The sequence below is a fragment of the Lepisma saccharinum genome, chromosome 24 (assembly GCF_977018435.1).
Source record: "Lepisma saccharinum chromosome 24, izLepSacc3.1, whole genome shotgun sequence".
Lineage (NCBI taxonomy): Eukaryota > Metazoa > Arthropoda > Insecta > Zygentoma > Lepismatidae > Lepisma > Lepisma saccharinum.
In genome coordinates, this window is record NC_139252.1 from 38,492,608 (window position 1) to 38,513,093 (window position 20,486).

Genomic DNA, 20,486 nt, shown 5'->3' on the forward strand with positions numbered 1-20,486 from the left:
GGACATGGTTGGTCCTGGAATAAAAAAGGTAAAGTTCTCCCCTGTGCTTAGCACCAAGCCATGAAGTCGTATAGGGGGTGTGGGGGTAACGCCCACACTTTCTTGATCCGGTCGTGAGTGGGGGTGATGTGATCAGCATCACGCCCCTGACCGCCTTTACCCCTAAGGGTTTCCCCCAGGTACTCATGTCATTCGACGCTGGTGGGCGTTGGGGCCGCTTCCAACGTTAGAAAAGTTCCCGGATTTGAACCGGAATACAATCTTGCTTAGAACGGCTACTCCAGGAATACAATCTGACGGACGTTGTTGGATGTTCCTGGAATACAATGATGACTCACACAAGAGGACAAGCAACAAGATTCTGATGAAAAATTTAGCCTTTGTAATGTAATTCTGAGCAGAGTTTCGTTACAATCGCCGTGCAACTAACATTTCTTCCTAACCCGCATGGCTACTTCACCTGAATACGATGACACGATACCCTCCTGTTCCTTTTCCACGGAGGACTGGTAAATCGAGTTTCCTCGGTGGATTTGTTTGAGGTTTATGTCCCAGTTCCTTGTAGCATTGTCAATAGAAACCTGCTCGACTAAATCCAAGCACATTCACAGATGAAGCATCTTCCGTCCTCCCTCCCCCCCCCCCCACAACAACTTAAAGGGCAGCCGCATCCTAAGGGAAAGTAAATATTTGAGCGTTTCGCCTCTGGCGTGCTAAAATGAAAACCACAAGGGTTAGCTGTGAATGCAATAGAAGGTTTCTACGCTCGTTGGCAGTTTTAAGTAGCCGAACATGTTTCAAAATCCGTGTGTCAGTGAAATACATGTACAGGGTGGTCCGTAAGTCCCTATCCATTCATATAATGTATCTAGTGTTTCCTGTGTGCTGTTGGGCATAATATTATGCGATGCCATGTTCATGGGCCACTAAACCATATCTCAATATGTTACAACAATGGTTCATACCGAAACTCGATGAACCTGGATTCAGAGATGAGGTTTGGTTTCAACAAGATGGGGTTCCGGTTCATTATGCCCTCTGTGTGCGTGAATATCTCAATTACAACTTTTTTCTAACAAATGGATAGGTCGTGGTTCTGAAAGACATTAAAATATGGAGTTCCCCAAGGATCAATATTAGGCCCACTACTTTTTCTTTTGTACATAAATGATTTACCATTTAATATACAGAATACAAAGATTGTGTTGTACGCAGACGATACTAGCGCAATAATAAATGGAAATGATGTGAACGAGTTAGAAGCCAACATTGAAAAAACAATGGAAGAAATGAAATCTTGGTTTGACAGTAATAAATTACTATTGAATGAACAGAAAACAAATTACGTGCTATTTCACACTAAACAAAACAATAAAATTAAAGATGTAGTAAAGAATAGCCATCTTCCAGTAATATTAGTTAGATAAACAAAATTTTTAGGAGTTACTATAAATGAACATCTAAATTGGTCAAACCACGTAAAAATACTTGTTAAAAAACTAAATTCCAAAATATTTGCACTGAGGATATTAAAACAAACACTTCAAAGAAATTCACTAATTCAGGTATATTATGCAATGTTTCATTCACTAATAAATTATGCAATATAATTTTGGGGGAACTCACCGGCAAGTTTAGAAGCATTTAGAAAACAAAAGCAAGCCATTAGGATTATAGCAGGTATAAAGCCTAGGGAATCATGTAAAATGTTGTTTAAGAAATTTAAAACATTAACCCTCCCTTCTCTTTACATATATGAAATGTCATTATATGCCAGCAAAAATATTGCGCTGCGAAGTTCAATGGAACACACATATAACACCCGAAATAAACAGCTCTTAAAGCCTTACTAGATTGTAAATTATAGATATTTTGTAATTATATATATTTTTTTATATGAACTGTACTGAACCCTCCAAATACCAATGCATATGGTTTACATTGAGTAATAAAATTGAAAATTGAAATTGAAATATCCCCGTCGCCTATGAAATGACCCGCAAGAAGTCCGGACTTGACAACGTGTGATATCCCAATTGGGGACATAAAGGACATTGTGTCGAAACAACGTTATAATTCCAATGATGAGTTGAGGTCAGCTGTTACAGCGACATTTGGAACAACAGCACCTGCTATGTTACGAAAAATGTCTCACAGAACAGGGCGTCGCATAATATTATGCAGCGAGAATGAAGGACAGAACACAGATTCACTGGACACATAAAATATATGAATGGGTAGGGACTTACGGGCCACCCTATATGTTCGCACTCTTCTGTACAGTAGCCAGCACGGTCGATTAGGGTTAAGGAGCACTTAAGATAAATTGGGAGGCAAATTAAAATCTTTATACAGTAAAACCTCATTAATCCGCACCTCGATAAGTCGGACTTCGGTTAATGCGGAGAGGCAAAAGGCAAAAAAAAAAAAAAAAAAAGAATGCAAGGTTTTAAATGTGGAAGTCACTGATAAAATTCTGTCTCTCGCAGACTTTGTACTGTACTGAGTGGCGGCGATAAGGGGGCGAGAGGGCAGTTGCCTCCAATTTTCGCCACTTTTGCCTCCGCAGTATGCTAAATCTTATCTACAAAGGGAAATATACTGTCTTTCCCCCCCTAGTTTTGGCACCTTGCCCCCACCAAGTTTAAAGACCCAATCGCCGCCACTGAGTCTGTACTGTATAGTATATTTAGGCCTATGCCCTTTATATACACCATAATAAACGTGCTCTGTTGCTATAAACGGAGTTTTGATGCACTTTCTACTGTTCTTTTAGGTTATTCCTGTTAATCCGGACTTTCGTTAAACCGGTCAACCTATCCCTCCATTAGTCCGGAATAACGAGGTTTTACTGTATTAATAATGTGTTTATATTTTTTGTATTTTTAATCTATTTTTGCCTCTTTAGGTTAATTACAACGAGAAGGATGGATGAATAATTTATTAGATGAAATGATGATTGATGAAAGGAATTTAGGTAAAAATGCCAAAGGAAAGAATAGCAAAGTGGAAATGGCAAGCGGAAAAATGGCAAGGGAAAAAAATGGCCAAAGGAAAAAATGGCAACGGTAGAAATGACGAGAATATAAGTGGCAAATACAATTATTATGATTTTACTTGAAAATTGAGAAATTTCTCGCATTTCACAGTTTGAAATTAAAATTTCATACAATGGTGGTATCTTTTAACATTAATTTGTCTTTGAATGGATACATTTTATTTGATGTTTCCAAAAATAATTATAATATCGTTTATTTATTTCTTTTGGGAGGAGCTACTGCTGCTATAGAATCACATGTTAATAAAATATAACCTTTGTAAATAATTTGAAGCATGTGTAATGAAACTCGGGGGGGGGGGGGGCAGCATAGCATGAGTTTTCATATTGACCGAAAACAAGTTTACGCCTTGCGCTCACCTGCTGACCAATCACACGTGTTTCTTACCATTTTTACTTTTGCAATTTGTACGGAACACCGATGAAAGGGCAGTCACAGTCCAGGCCAGGAATATTTGGTGGTAAGATATTGTAAGTCGTGGACTCAACGGGCACTGGCACGAAACGAATTTATTGTATGCGTGTACGTATATTACAATGTTGTGTTTTTTTTCTCTGGGAAGATACATGTAGGTTCCGGTACTCTTCAAGTTTGTTTGTTTCTTACAAGAAATACTGGAAATATTGTGACATGTTCATGTGAGCACCAATAAAAAAGGTGCCGGTAATGTGTATCGCCAGAAAAATTCACTTTGTAGGCTATACATATATTATTTGAAAGGTAATACAATCTTACTGTCAAGCTCTTCGACGTGCTACACCCTGGAAACTGCATTCTCGCAAGCAAACGAGGCTCTGGCGCCAGGATCCACAGATTTGCCAAAATTGACAGAATATATATACGTATGATTCAAATAAAACACAAATCTTGCGCAAATTCATAAGCGAATCCAATAACGTTATAATTACATTCTGAAGCACACTCAGTTTGTACGTTTGTGTAGGACGTCCAATTTCACACTAAGATTTAAAATCGTTGCCAACATCACTAAGAGTCTCCACGATGGCGTAGTGGCAACGTCATTGCTTTGTAATCAAGGGGTATAGGGTTCGGTACCCAGTGGAAGCATACATAGTGGTTAGGATCCAACTTTAAACTGCAGGTCCACTACCGAATAGACTTCCTATGCATAAAGTGGACTTGAAAAACTAACTCAATCAATCAACCATTTTTCACTACGCAAATATAAATGAACAATGTATGTTGCGTTTTTGCTCTACAATGCGTGACACTCATAGTAATTGCGAGATAGTGGGTCTCCACTCGGGAAAGTGATTGATTAATTGATTGATTTAGTGTTTTAAGTCCACTTTACGCACAGTAAGGCTAACCGGGACTGGACCTACAGTTTAAAGTGGGATCCGAACAACTTGTGCCTCCACCGGCTATCGAACCCGGGACCCCTTGATTACAAGGCGACGACGCTACCACTGCGCCATCGGGGAGGCCCCTACTCGGGAAAGTGAAAATGACACCTGCTGAAGAGAGAGAGAGTAATTCGTGTGGTGTTATTCCCAGAAAAATTTCGTAGTGCAGGCCCAGTGTGAACTTTGTCGCGTGTCTGGGAAGGACACCTCAGCACGTAACAACATCAAGGCATGAACGAAAGATTTTCTCTTAACTGGGTGAGTGTTCATAGAGGCAGCAAACTCCATGATGTGCACCAACACCATTGGCGCTTTTTCATAGGAGATTCGTGTCTGCAGGATGGTCCGAATGTCCTGTTACCTCCAGGTGGTTATCACAGTGGAACTCATTCAATTTGATCTCTGCCTTTAGAAGGCAGATACAAGTAACTATGGCGTGGTGGACGGTGAACAGCATGTGTATTGACACATGAACATCCTTACCTTACTCTGTGGCTCTACAGCCCAAGTAGGGCCTTGGCCTCCTCCACAATAGACTGCCAGACGCGTCTATCTCTTGCTTTCTTCCTCCATCCTCTCACTCCCAGCTTCCTTAGATCTTCCTCAGTCTCCTGCAGGCACCTCTTCCCTTCCCATCCTGCCCATCTTCTTCCCTCTGGTCTTTCATACATTAATTTCCTCATACACTTCCTTCCCTCCATCCTGTCCACATGTCCTAACCATCTTAGTCGCATCCTCTTGATTTCATTCACAATATCTGGCTGCTGATATAGGTCCTGGAGTTCTTTGTTTGTTCTTATACGCCAGAGTCCCCTTTCATACACTGGTCCGTATATTTTCCTTAGGATTTTCCGTTCCCATACGAGTAGGTTTTTCTCATCTTGTGCTCTTAGACACCTTGCTTCTGCTCCATATGTGACTGAGGGTCTTATTACAGCCTTGTAGAGCCTTATTTTGAGATTTAGAAATACTGTTTGATCTGAATAACTTCAAGACGGAAAAATAGCATCTATTGGCTGCAGCTATTCTGTTGTTTATCTCTGTACTTATATTATTTGTATCTGGTAAGATTGTCCCCTATATTTGAACTTTTCAACTCTTTCAAATTTCCTGTTGTTTATTTGTATACCTTTAACTTCTTGATATTTTCTCTTCTCCCGCGTGTTTATCATGTACTTTGTTTTTCCTTGTTGACTGCGAGACCCACTCTTCTGCTTCATTCCATAGTTGTACAAAGATTTCATTGATTCCCATCTCAGTTCTGCTTGTTAGACATACGTCATCTGCATAAGCAAGATATTGTTTCATTCTGTTGAATATATTTCTTCCCTTGTTTATTTCTATCCCTCGTATGGCTTTTTCAAAGACCAGCTGGGTTGAGAGTACATCTCCCTGCCTCACTTCTCGTGATATTTCAAATTCTTCAGTATATTCACCTCCTACTTTCACCTTTGCCTTTGGGTTTACTAACGTCATTTTAATTAGCCTGACTAGCTTCAGGGGTATACCAAATTCTTGCATTATGTTAAAAAGGACTTTTCTACATATGCTGCCATATGCTTTCTGGTAGTCTATAAATATTTGGTGTTAGGTGATGTTTTGTTCATAGCACTTTTCGAGTATACGCCTCATTGAGAAAATATGGTCTGTGGTTCATCAATCTTTTCTGAAACCAGACTGACAGTCTCCTGAAATATCCTCGCTGTAAGGTGTTATTCTCCAAGCTAATTTCCAACAATCAGTTTTATCATTTGATTTATGAATCGGGCAAATGGTACTCATTGCCCAGTCTTCTGGCATCCCTTCCCTTTACCAGATTCTCTGTATCAATTCATGTAGCTTCCTTACTATCCTCTCTCCTCCATACTTTAAAAGTTCTACTTTAATTTTGTCTTCTCCTGGGATTCTGTTATTCTTCATTACTTTTATGGCTTCCAGGAAGGACTTCCTCCTAGCTAGGTTCAGGTATATTTGGCTATGGTCCATAAAATACTATTTCCTCCATAACTTCGCTCTCTTGTGCTGTTGGTGTATTCAGCAGTTCTTTAAAGTACTCTGCCCATCCCTTTAGCATTCCTTCTACTCCTACAACTAAATCTCCTTTCTTAGTTTTACAAAATACAAATCGTAGTTGATACCCTTTCTTTATTTCGCCAGTTTTTTGGTACATTTTTCTGGTCACCTTATTCCTTGCAAGCTCTTCTATTTCTTGTATTTGTTTATTTTCATAGATTCTCTTCTCTTTGCGGTACACTTTCTTCACTCTTCTTTTCTCCCTGAAGGTTTCCACTAAACTAGTGTTCTTCTCATTAACATTTTTTTGTCTTGCCTCGTTCCTTTCTTTAGTGACTGCCTGACATTCTTCATTATACCATACATTCCTAATTTCTCTCCTTTCATATCCAACAACGTCTTCTGCTATACTTGTTACAATTTCCTTAAGAATGTTCCATTCTTCTTTGACTGATGTTTCTCTCTGTTCGAGCAATCTTCTATCTATCTTCCTATCTCCTCTTTATATTGTCTTGCTACATTTCTCTTATTTTTCAACTTGCTTACATCTCTTGCATACATTTATTTCTCTCCTTTTTTAATGAAATCCTTTGTTTGTACTTCATTCTTACCACGAAATGATCCGAGTCACAATCGGCAACTTCTTGCGTCCAGCACATCTGACTCATGTCTTCTATCAATAAGCAAATGGTCTATTTGATTATATGTACTTCCGTCTGGTGACATCCATGTCATCTTGTGTTTGTTTTTGTGTGGGAACTTTGTGCTGCACACAATCATTTTTTTACTGAACACATGAACATCCAGACACCAGTAAAACAATAAGAGAAGTGCAATATGACTTCACTGCGAATAGGTCGCATGAGGCACAACTTCTGAACAGAGCGTCTCCTTAGTTACTTTACCGTGTGCGACCCGGCGTTATCATGCAGCAGTATCACCTGCCTACTTCCACTGCCGGTAAATGGTCTTTTCCTCACAATTTCATTACTCAAACGAATCAGTTGGCGTTGAGTCTTGCATTTTTCTTCATCAGTTGCTCCACTTTCCTTGGCTTTCCATGACGGTGATGATTCTCCTCCAGAAATCGCTGAAACCACTCCTTGCAGGTGATGTATGATATGGTATCTTCATCCAAGGCCGAACAAATAATTTCTTCAGCTGATATGCAAGAAGCAGTCAGTGCCTAACGTACTGCTTCTCGAACAACTTCGTGCTCAATGTGCTTCTTTATGTTACATCGTCTTTTAATCGAGTATTTTACCTTTTTAGGTTGGTACTGGAGTGCTCAAATATGGCGGACAAAGTTCTAATTTGAACAATCGCAGCAGTATAGTATTACATGAGTCAAATGAAAACCTTAAAAGTCCGACAAAAAATAGGGAACATGCTGTATACAGCTCAAATTGACATGAGGTATCAACTGTTATTTATAAGACAATCTCATGGCTGCAACACTGATCAAGTGAGCATCAAAACGCCATTTTTGTCATTTTAAAGATGGCGCCTCCTCTACACACTTGCAACTGCGAAGAGAAGTGCTTTCTTGACATCTGTCAGCTTAAAACGTACAGAAATTTCTCGGCAAATGATAATTCAACATCTGTGTGCATGTTTACCACACCAGCAAGTTTACTAATGGAGGAGAAAGTTCGACAATGGCCTCAGTTCGAAGGCAGATGGGTGGAAAGGCCTTTACAGTGGCTCATATGTGACTGGACGTGGATCTCAAAAACTTCTTGGGGTATACAGGCACCAACTCAAACTTTAAATATATGTAGATCAGGAATAGATCTGTGCAACAAACGTGTGCAACACTACACACAGGAATCTACTAGACAAGAAACAAATTAAGGTTTTCATTAAATATCAATATAACTTGGTGAGCTCTTCTTCAAATTGAATACCATAGTCTCACTGTGTTCCTTTATTTACTTACAGTAATTCAAGATGCGTCAGTCTCAATCCGGCCCCCTACAGAGCTTCATTTACAAGTTCTCTTTCATCTTATTTCCTCTTGTTACCTCACTTCTTACCTTCTTCTCTGAATTAATTACAACACTGTTACGTGCCAGGCTATTCCTAGGATGCTTCATAACCTCTCGCACCGAACAGACATCTTAGTGTTTAATATCATTCATACATATCGGCTTCTCACGGAGAAACACTTTGTGTTGACGGCAAATTGGAAGAACCGTTACCTGAAACTCAAATTAAATAGCAATCTGGCCTTTAAGGGGTAAAGGCCTGGAGGCTCTACAGTAAGCGGATTTGGAGTTTCCAGCAATTAGGGCTTTCGTCTTCCAGATCTCTAAGAGGGATTTTCGTTTTCGGGACTTCTCCCTTGGGGATGAAGATCCTGAAAGGAATCGGGAGGAAGCTTTTCGGGGAGATTTCTTTTCAGAGGTGATGCAATGTAAGAGGTTTAGCGGCTTGCGAAATTTGGCTAACTGCAAAATCTTAATCTCTCACTTTGTGTGACGTCACCTAGAGATTCTGAGAGGATGCTTTCTGGGTCAAAGAATGCTGAAACTACGATGCTGTTGCGTACTCGGCGTAGTAGAAGAGAATTTAGGGAAAGTGCACACTTAGATGCAAGCTTTAGCAAAGTTTGTTTTAAAGCCAAAGTTAGGCACAGACAGGCTAATCAGGAATGGACCTACAGTTTAAAGTAGGATCCCAATCGCCATGTACCTCCACCGAGTATCGAATCCGGGACCCTTAGATTACAAGACGACTAAGCATTATTTAGTTGTCAAAAAGAGTTTACAATTCTAATAATAATTTCCGTTAATCTGAATGCAAAAATGGGCCTAGTTAGAAAGTAAATACTTACCGTAATTTAATTAGAAGATGTCTGTCATACATAGTGAAAAGAACCAAAAATATTACATGATGTGCTTGATTAACTGATTGACAAATTTGGTTTATTTTAATTCACTCTTCTGCCACTTTAGGCCAATAGCAAATATAAGGGTGAGTGATGATGATATGATGAAGTTTGATGACTGGAAACTCACAAAGAACACAAGTTCCCAGACGAGGATTCAAGCCCGGAAGCGACACAGAGGTCGATATCACGTGATATGTACATGTGATAAATAGGGCATATGTAGTATATAATAATGAATATATGTTGATAAAATATAACAGAATATAGTATTAAAGAAATGCTGATGTCAAAGATAGGTATCGCCAGTTAAAATCACACATACAAATATGCAAGTAGGTAACATTCATATGTGGCAAATTACGACCCTTTTAAATCCCCTCCCGTATTATTTTCCTACGCACGACGCTGGACCATAATGCGTTAATTGGTGCCGCATTCATCAATCAGATATTTTAATTGAACAGGAACTGCACGATACACACTAAACATAAGTTTATCGTCTCGTCATCTGATAAGTAGACCATTTCATAGCGGCCCCTCGACACGATTTTGATTAGTGCCAATAAAAACGAAATTTGCAAGGCTCTCTCGTCGAGTCCCCATTAACGTGGATTATAGCAGGATCGGCAGCTTTTCAGCCATTAAGGTGCATTTTTACGTGTGACTTTATTGCGTATTTTTTCGCTTGATATCTCCCATAAAGAGTTAACCGTAAACAGGACCATAATCTCGCTAAAAAAATCGAGTCGTCGATAATCTTACAAAAGCCTAGAGAATCCTTCTGTTCTCCAAGAATTCAGCAATTCTCTTAATATAGATTGGCTGCCATGTCGTAAATAAGTGAATATCGTGTCCAACACTTCCTCCAAACTTTTGCGAGAAGGAAGTGGTTTGAAGTTTATGAGTTCTGATAATTTTTAATTAATTGGCTGTGATTCCTTATCTACAAGTTTTAATCAAGCATGCATTGTTGAACACTTCTCTCTTAATATCTTAAAGATTATTTACGAAGCTAAGCTTCACATATTTACGCAACAAAGCTGGCTTTTCTTCATTTGTAGCTTGGGAGCGAATCATAACCCCTGAGCAGCGATGTGCGTCTACGCGTAAACAACGATAGTCTACATTCTACACGTAGACTATGTTATACACGTAGATTACGTAATCTATGTAAACAACATGGCGAAAGGTGATAACTTATCAAAGGGCGCCGTGGAATTTAAAGAAAATTATATTGCGTATCAGTTGCTGATGTGTGAGGAGAACTTTTCATACTCTTTCTTCTAAATTTGAACAATTTCTCACCTAGGAAGAAACCTAATATAAGAAATATTCTAGTGTTTTATGGGAAAAAGACCACTCTTGCCTCACGACTGCCATCTGTTGTCGTTTTTTGCATACTATTTATCTTCTTCTATAGTTGATAATAGAAGAGAAAAGAAATTTTGTTGTAAATAGGATTCTTTTCATTTCGTTAGGAACCAATACAGTTGAAAATGTCACTTTCCTTTCATGAAAGCCTTGAAAATTAATTTTAATGCACTTTAGATTGTCTACGTAGTCTATGTAAACTACAACCCAATGTAATCTACGCGTATATTACGCGTAGACAACGCATGTAGACGTAAACTTATAGTCTACGGCACATCACTGCCCCTGAGGGTTTTAATCAGCAAGCGTGCTTGTGGCGTCATCTCAATCCAGCTCCTATCACAAGCCCTCTTTGCTCATGCATATTCTGTAAGTAGGTCCGCTGGCTGGAGATGTTCGTAAAGTGTGATCCTACATTCGACTTATTAATGTGGTACCTGGCGCAGCTTTATGTAATACCTCTACATATTTTTTTGGATTATCGGAAGAGATATGCGTCTCCTAACTCCCCATTTCCGACGCCTGTACTTAATTTGATCTGATTTTTGTTACTTTGTGTAGCTTCTCTGGCACTTCTGGCAGATCGCGACGATAAGGATGAGTGATGATATATGATGAAATTGATGAAGGCACACTCACAAATAAACCCCATGCCCAGGATGGGATTCGAACCCGTGATACACAGCGTCATATTGTACTATGTTCTTCCCTCCTACTGCTATTTTAAACCAGAAAAACTACATGAGGTATCGAAAACGTGACTATGTACAGTCACTTACAATAAAAATGGCACACATAGATCCTGAACAACTGCAATTCCTGTTGCCTAACTCTACAGCGATTAGCGAACTTCTAGAGCAGATTCTGCTATCGCCGTGGAGTTACGGAACACACATAACGCATTTGCATGGAAGCCAGTACATCTAGATCTAGGTATTGCATTCTTATTGCTGGTGACTGTACATGAGTTAAAACAAATAACTTGCTTCACTGTCACGAACGAAAATAAGTAGAAGAACTAGCACGTACTTTTGTTGCTGTAAAGACCTGAATATCAATCAATTTACCAGATTTTCAGTTCCTTAATTGACTCCTTATTACTCGTCAGGTTTTGCTAGTGGAAAGCTGCGAAGGTACGAAACGAGAAATGAATCACGTGATTGTTTCTTGTCTCTTCTCAAGAAATCCATCAATGCGAACGAAATGAGTTTTGTAGTAATAACATCAAGTATATCCTTTCTTTTCTCTCTAACATAATGGGGAAAGTGATTTATTGGTATGTCGTTACTTTTTGGGTTGTTATGGCCCACTGAAATGTTTTTTTGTAATCACTAAATAACCGGTCATGACACTTACAGGAGAAGGTCTAAATATGGGCGAAAGTTTAAATATGGGTTTTGAAGTTATCATCGCTCCCGGGTGCTGCAGCCTGGCAGAGGCTATTGGAACTGGTTATCTGTCAAGGACAAAGGTTGCGGCGCCAATTCGCAAGAGAAGGTGGTGGTTAGTTTAGGCCTTGGACGCTGTTACTGAATTGCGACCTCCGAAAACCTTTTGCAGGTATGTTTTAACTCAGCGTTTTCTGAGTTCTCATCTGCTTTGTATAGGTTATGATATTAGCGGTACATAAAACAAATGTGGGCTTTTATAATGCCATGATTTGTTTGTGAAATACGTACCACAGAGAGCGAAAAAAATTGAAGAAGAAAAATAGCGTGATGGTCTAAATATGGGCTATGACATGAGGTCTAATGTTGAGATCACATTTTCAATGATGTTTTTCTTAATTTCGATTTTTCCCATTCCGCGTGATTTTGAAAATAACAGATTATTCATAAATATGAATTTTATAATGTTTTAGCGATACATGACTGTTTTTTAAAAATTTTAATTGCTTTTTGTGATATTGCCACTAGTAGCCCATATTTAGCCCACAATTTTGAAATACAACATTTTACCATTTTTTTGGAAATTGCTTTTCTTTAAGAAAAATGGAAACCATCTATACTTTAGCATGCTATTACATTTAAGTATATGTTTCATAGATATGCATTTTAAAGGCAGGTGCTTCATACATTATTTTTTATCTTCCGAAAACGATAAAATAAAAAAGGGGGCCCATATTTAGACCTTTTCCTCTACCAGACATGGTATAAGAAACCTATTACCTAGTGGTGTTCTCAGAGAGGATTGATGGGCGTTGGTTCTCTTCTTAATAGTAAGGTCTCACATACAAGAGCTCACCCGTTTGTATAGGTGGTGTGATCAGGACTACGCTCCGTCCGCCTTTAACCATTGCCTCCAGTATCGAAGTAATAGGTGCAAAAATGTCAACCAAAAAAATGTATTAAAACTAATTAAGAATATATACGAAACTAAGAATGGCCACAAATCCGGATAATAAATATTATGTTTTCAAATTATCCGATATCCGCTTCGGATGCAGCGGATAATCCGCATATGCGAATTATGCTTGTGAACTTCTCTTCCCAGACATCAGTACGATGCCTTCCTCAAGCGTTTGGAGCATTCTAGCATTGTTTTCTCACACCTGGAAAGTGAGATGTTTGTTACAAGCCTGCAGTCTTAACTTTTTCCTGATTAAAGATAGGTTGGAAAAAACATTAACCATTGCATTTCTCGAGAAATTCTAGCTTGATTTTGATATATCACATCATCCTCTTCCCATTTAAAAATTTTGAGTTGAATTCAATATGGCGGATGTCTGCTTGTAAGACACCAATATGGTTCCTCCCTATTCTATTATGACTAGGACCCAGGAATTTATGTTCTATAAAACTGTAAAATATGTATGTAATTATGTCATATAAATTGGAAAATATGTCATGAAAAATTACAAATATGTCAGAAAAATGCAGAAATATTCCCAGTAAAGACAAAAAATATGCACAACAGTACTCTCGAATTTCTCCCATGCCCGATAGAGTAGAGTAGGGGCTGTAATGTTCCGAATGTTATTTTTACTTTTGACTGATTTTTGTGAAAAGCGAAAAAGGCAAAGAAATGAGAACGAAACTTCTTTACTTCCCGTGCAACAATGAAAGAGAACATTTGTCCTGAATAATGTTTGCATGGCTTTCAATTGTCGGAGGGATAAAAAAAAAGTGGGGTATTATTGTTCTGTACTAAGAAAAGACGGCACCTTTCTTCCACCGTAATTTCCATATCCTGCCATCGACAATATGAACTATCCGTTGTGCTAAAGCTACGAAGAAAAAAATTATGAAATAACAGATTATGTGCGAGAGAATTACAAATTATACAGAAATATGTCTTATTTCAACAAAATTGAAGAAATATGTTGTAAAAACGCGAAATTCGTGTCAAAAATATGCTTCGTCAAGTTTGTCTATTTCGGTTGATTTTCATCAGATATGTCTCGGGCCCTAAATCATTTGTATCCAGCCTAACTCCTTTACATTTTATAGGGGTGTTAAGGGACTTTTGAATCACCCTTGGTTTGGTTTGAGTTGCTGTTTTAAGTCCACTTTATGCACAGTAAGGCTAATCGGGACTGGACCTACAGTTTAAAGTGGGATCCGAACCACTTGTGCCTCCACCGGGTATCGAACCCGGGACCCCTCGATTACAAGGCAATGACGCTACCACTGCGCCATTGGGGAGGCCCTTTGAATCACCCTGTGGCGGAGTATGCTAAGTTCAATACTCAAATCCTCGCCACAGAGGGTTCCAGGTTCGAGTTGTTTCTGTCATATCAGTCCAGTCACAATTGATCAACATAATCGCGATTAGCTTAACAAGCAAAACGACGACGTAAAGTAACAAAATTCAAGCAACAGGACTGGTGGCGACGTCCTTGCAGCCGGCGAAGGAAACTCGTCTGTAAACAAACATTAATTCGTCGGTGAAAATGAGTCTTCGAAATTAGCTTAGCTGAAAACACTTAGTATGCAGTCCGTCAACAAGCCTCTCTTTTGGGAATGTAGGCCGCTTTCGAGCAACATTTGAATCATCACTCCACAAAGAAACAAAAAAACCTGTTGCATATGAATATGCGGTTATTAATGTTTAACCAGGTAGAAAAATCATGGGAAATGAGGAGGAAAAACACATGAAGAGTCTTCTCCATGTAATTTCAATTTTCCTGACATCCTTTTCCCCTTCTTGAACAGGTTTTTTTTTGGCTACCTTAAATTCCGGAACGTCTCTCCCCGCACATTTGTGTATTGTGAAGCATGTGCGTTTTTTTTTACTCTACATTGATGCAAGTATTATCGAGTCACAGTTTCCAACTGTAAAAAGTAGATTCAATACAGTCCTCCGGTAGAAGGAAATTCATCTGCACTCACAGTACTGAATGCTGTAAAACGAATTCGGGTTCGAATCCCTGGCCATGGATGTTCTTCGGGAGTATCGCTTCATCAATTTCATATCATCACTCATCCTCATGTAAATAAAAAAAATGAATCAATCTGAAAATTATTATTGTTTTAATTGCATTTAGGTTTAAATGTTTGGGAATGTATACAATGTGCATATTTCAGCATCTGTGTGCTACATGCTTCACAGACAAATGAAGTCAAACTGTGTTACATTTTTAAAGCGTCATACATTTTCGTTAATGCTTTTCATGCATTCAGGCTATGCCATCATCAGGCACGTATCTAGAAATATATTTTTTGGGGGGATCCGAACCAAGTGTCTCAGGAATAATAATAATAATAATAATAATAATAATAATAATAATAATAATAATAATAATAGTAATAATAATATATTAAAGTAATTATAAAACAAATTAATATTAATTACAATTCATAAATTAATATTATATTATTATTACACGATTAGGAAAAAAGACTGTATAAGAATATAGATATACGAGTGCATATCCATTACGTAGCTTACCTGTAGTTAAGATCGGAATAATTTACTTAAAAACAAGTGCCCTGGCAAATAAAATTAATGTCAAATAGATGAATAATTGAATATTTATCGAATAATAAAAATGATGTTACATGTAATTCGAGAAAAGTAAGTTTCTGATTAAAATGTTATGCATATTATTTTGAGTAGTAGTGTACATAAATCTTCTTTGTAATGTCATTCAAAGCCGTATGATCTCAGTATATTGCTTGCCTTCTAAAAGTTCAGAGGAAATTAATAACCATCGACTATGAAACAAATACTACTATTTTTATTTCTTAATTTAGGTATTTGGTGAGTCTTTCGGGGGGTCTGAACTCCAGGACCCCTTAAATATGTCCTTCCTGTCCTTCAAAGCTGTATGATCCCAATATAATCCTTGTCTTCCAATAAGTTCAGAGGAAATTATACAACAAATGCTAAACGAATATATTTTCATTATTTAATTTTCGTACTTAATACGTCTTTCGGGTAGGGTGGGTGGGAGGTGTCAAGACGCCCTAAATACGTCCTTCGTGTCCTTCAAAGTTCTACGATTCCAATATAATCCTTTTTCTTCCAATAAGTTCAGAGGAAATTATACAACAACGCTTAAACGAATATATTTTTTTATTATTTAATTTTAGTACTTGATAAATCTTTCGGAGAGGTCCGGATCCCTTGGACCCCCTAAATACGTCTTTGGCCACCATGCTAAAGTTTTTTTTACTTGTTGGCATAGCAGACACCATAAAGTACATGTACTTCATAATTCTATGAAATCAGTTCATTATGAAAGTTTCAATCAAATCTTAGTCTAGAAAATTACATTTGATATGCAAAATATCACACACGTAACGCTGGAATGTCGAAATTGTAGATTCTCGAATATCAGAAGAGCCTGCCGTTAGATACATGTGGGGCCTGGGGTAAGTAGGCGAGTGGCGTGAGAAGACAAACCAGGGCTCGGATTCTATGATATAAACACCTAAAATTTGAAAATAGGACAAGTAGAACCTAAAAAGATTACTAAAGCTTACTAGGTATAATAGTCGCGGTAGCTCAGTCGTTAGGGCGTCTGACTACCATGAGAGACACGAGTTCGATCCCGGCGGGGGACAACCGGGACTTTTTCAACCTGTTCAAGCTGCTCCGGCGCCTACCCAGCGTCGTATAAAGTGGGTACCTGGACGAAACTCTGGGGGATGATCACATCACCTCCAGCTCGGCCGAGATCAACAAAGTGTGGGGCCCTTATTCCATACCCCCTATACGCCTTCATGGCATGGTGCAAAGCACAGGGAAGCACTTTACTACACTTTTTACTAGATATATATATATATATATTTCCTTTTGCAACGTGTCATTTACAACATATTGATGACTCTGTTGCTATATGCAGAATTTTAATTAATAGCACACTTTTGGTTAAGCCTTTTGATAACCATAAGCAAAGAATTTGGTAGGCTTTGCTAAATTTGATAATTTTTTTGTTATCTAAAAATCAAATGGTCGTTATTAATAAAACAATCTCGTTGTGGTGAAAATCATTTGCTCACCAATACCAAATCCCCTATTTAAACAAAAGGTTTGGTTACCAAAAAACATTTTCTTTCGTTATTCGAAATTATGCTCAGCAAACGTTTTTATTCTATATAGTGCAACGGTCGAAGAAAACTCACACTGCTTGAGGCACGTGCCTCATATATATATATTTTCCCAAGGAAACAAGATGCGAGTTTAAATTTCTCGCGTGGAAGGATGACAATAGGAAATGGCTTTCCCGCGTGCGAAAACCGTGTGAAAGTGGTGCAGCCAACCAGTGCCCCACCACCTCCCTCAAGAACAGAAAGCTCCGCCGCTGACCGGTCTGGCGGATCCGGTTACCTCGGTCGCTCACAGGACACGCTAACCTGCATCACACCTTCGCCCTTGACTTTCACCTCCAGGAGGACTTCCGTGGGAAGCGGAGGTCGCCGCGAGAGAAGGCTTTCACACGCAGCATTAGTCGCCTCGTCAGCTGCGGCAGCTCCCACTCGGGTGGGTAATGGTGGGTAATAGCAAGTTGCGGAGGGCAGGGTAATGTCTCGTCAATTTGATTTGATTTGATTTGATTTTAAAATTTTGGGTGCGTCAGCACTTAGGCTATTTTGCACCCGTCACATTATACGGGGTCCAGCCCCTTATCTTTACAAATAACAACTCTAACGTTGCATAAGGAAAATCTTAAAATGTTCTGACTTCCGTTAAAAGCTGAGGCTGTAAAGGGCCCTCAGCACACACAAGGACAAAAAACAGGACAACACACAAAAAATTATACTGGCCAGAGTGCCAGTCGTCAGAGCCTCGTTCGTCTGCAAAACACAGTCCAGGGTGTACTAACGTGGAAGTGAGGTTGACAGTTGGGTGTACTACGTGGAAAATCACCCCTTACACCCCGGTAATGTCTCGTCCCCCCGTTTGGGTGGGTCTGCCTCGTTCTCAGCTTTTTTTCCATTCTCCTTGGACAAGTCTCGTCTCGAGATATACAGGGTGTTGCAAAATACCTGTTACAACGCTTGGGAGGTGATTCGACAAGTAAAAACAAGGAAAAAATGCCATGTGAAAAAATGTCGAAATCGGCACCGTTTTCGAGTGACAGGCATGCGAAAATCGCCTCACACCATGTGTAAAGTACAATAACTCAAGAAGGAAGAAAGATATCAATGTCGGATTAAAAGAATACAAAGAAAGTCATGCCTGACGAATACAATGGTGCATCAATTGAGGCCCAGTGTAAATTGCGCAAGGGGAGTCTCAAAGAAAGTGGGGAATCCCCTGATGGAAAATACAAGAAATTTACTACTTTTTTCTACATAATGTTGAGATCGGAATGTAGGCAGTAAAAAATGACGACGTATGTCCACATGTCCCACTACTGCTGGGACACCGTCCCACACTCGGGAAATAGGAAATTCACTCGAAAATGATGCTATGCCGTCAGATTACGCTGAGATTGATTTCAGCTAATTGATACAAAAAGCCCCACTAGAGGCGCTGTGACTGTAGGTCACCTGTTACGTATTAGTGTTGGTGGATACTACGTAGAGAGTGTAGTCGACCGTTGTTTTTCATGTCTTGTTCTGCGTCTCGCAGCGTGGAGTTTAGTCTGGCGTGTGTGTATGGTTGAATTGCGCCAAGGAATATTGTAAGTAGAGTACGTATTCTCGTGTTCTTTCTCGGTTTGCAACAACTGCATGGACACCTGTGTGACATTGCATGGGTGCTAATCACGGTAGTTGTGATCCGTCACTCGGAGGGAAAGTGCCCCTGTTGCTGGGCAGTTCTCGAACATGACAATAGTCGAGTACTCCACCCACGAGCTTGCTGATATGCATCTCGTTTATGGAGAGGTAAACCGAAACAGCCGTGAAGCACGGCGTTCGTATCACGAACGTTTTCCCAATAGGCGGTTACCAGCACATGCACTCTTTCAAAGACTTGATGCTCGACTGCATGAAACTGGGTCTCTACTACCCCGTAGGTGGGATTGTGGAAGACCCCACATTGTGCGCACTGTGCAATTTGAAGAGGACGTGTTGGACGCGATACGAGACCGTCCTGACACCAGCACATGTGTCATTGCTTGTACTCAACAAACCCACCATAGCAATGTGTTCCGCGTTCTTCAGGAGGAGGGATTGCACCCATACAAATTGCATAAGGTGCACCACATACTGCCCACGGACTTTCCCCTACGCATGGATTTCTGCCAATGGTACGTGCAACACACTCTTGCCATTCCAGATTTCCCAACAAGAGTTTTGTGGACCGATGAGGCAATATTCACCAGGGACGGCATGTTCAATAGCCACAACAGCCACGTCTGGGATATGGACAATCCGCACGCAATCATTGTGCGCCATCATCAACATAGGTTCGCAGTGAATGTGTGGTGTGGCGTAGTAGGTGACCACTTGATAGGCCTGTACATTTTGCCCTCTACTTTGTGTGGTTGGAATTATCGGGTGTTTCTACATGACGTATTACCTGAACTTTTGGAAAACGTGCCACTGGCAGGTAGACAACGTATCTGGTTTCAACACGACGGCGCCCCCGCACATTTCGACCGGGGAGCCAGGGCCTTACTCAACGATATTTTCGGCGATCGTTCGATTGGCAGGGGTGGACCTTTACCGTGGCCACTTCGTTCCCCCGACCTCACACCACTGGATTTTTTTTGTGTGGGAAGAAATGAAAAGGCTCGTGTATGAAACCTCTGTGGAAAGTGCTGAGGATCTCGTTGCTCGTGTTAGTGCCGCTGCTGGGACAATTGGTGATATGCCAGAGGTATTTGCGCGTACCAGACAATCAGTGCTTCGCCGATGCCATCTTTGTCTTGAAGTCAATGGCAGACATTTTCAACAACGTCTCTGAGTATACCGGTGTTTGTGAGCCCCTATCAGCACCGCATAGTGTCCTTTAGTGAAAGGTGCGAGTGAAGATGCTGGATATCGCTGTACTTCATACCGTCGATCTGCATGTGCGGAGGTTGTGCGCTTCTCAGTGGAATCCCTTCCAGATGTGCTGTGCCTGGAAATGTTACATGCCATTGTGTGCATTTTCTCGCCATTCTCCGTCTTCATTCCTTCGAGGATTACCCACTTTCTTTGGGGAACTCTCTTGTAGTATATGTACAGCCTGACGACATGTGGCCATTGTTTAACTTTTGTTTTTCGTACTGCAAAGTAGTGTGTCAACATTAAGGGATTGAAAACGTTTTTTTATGATTTTCCAGTATTTTTTTCCATTTGGGATGGTGTTCCAGCAGTAATGAGACATGCGACAAATTGGTTTATTTTCTTCTTCGTACCGCAATGTGAACCGTGTACAACAGGAGATTTGCAGTTATTTTCC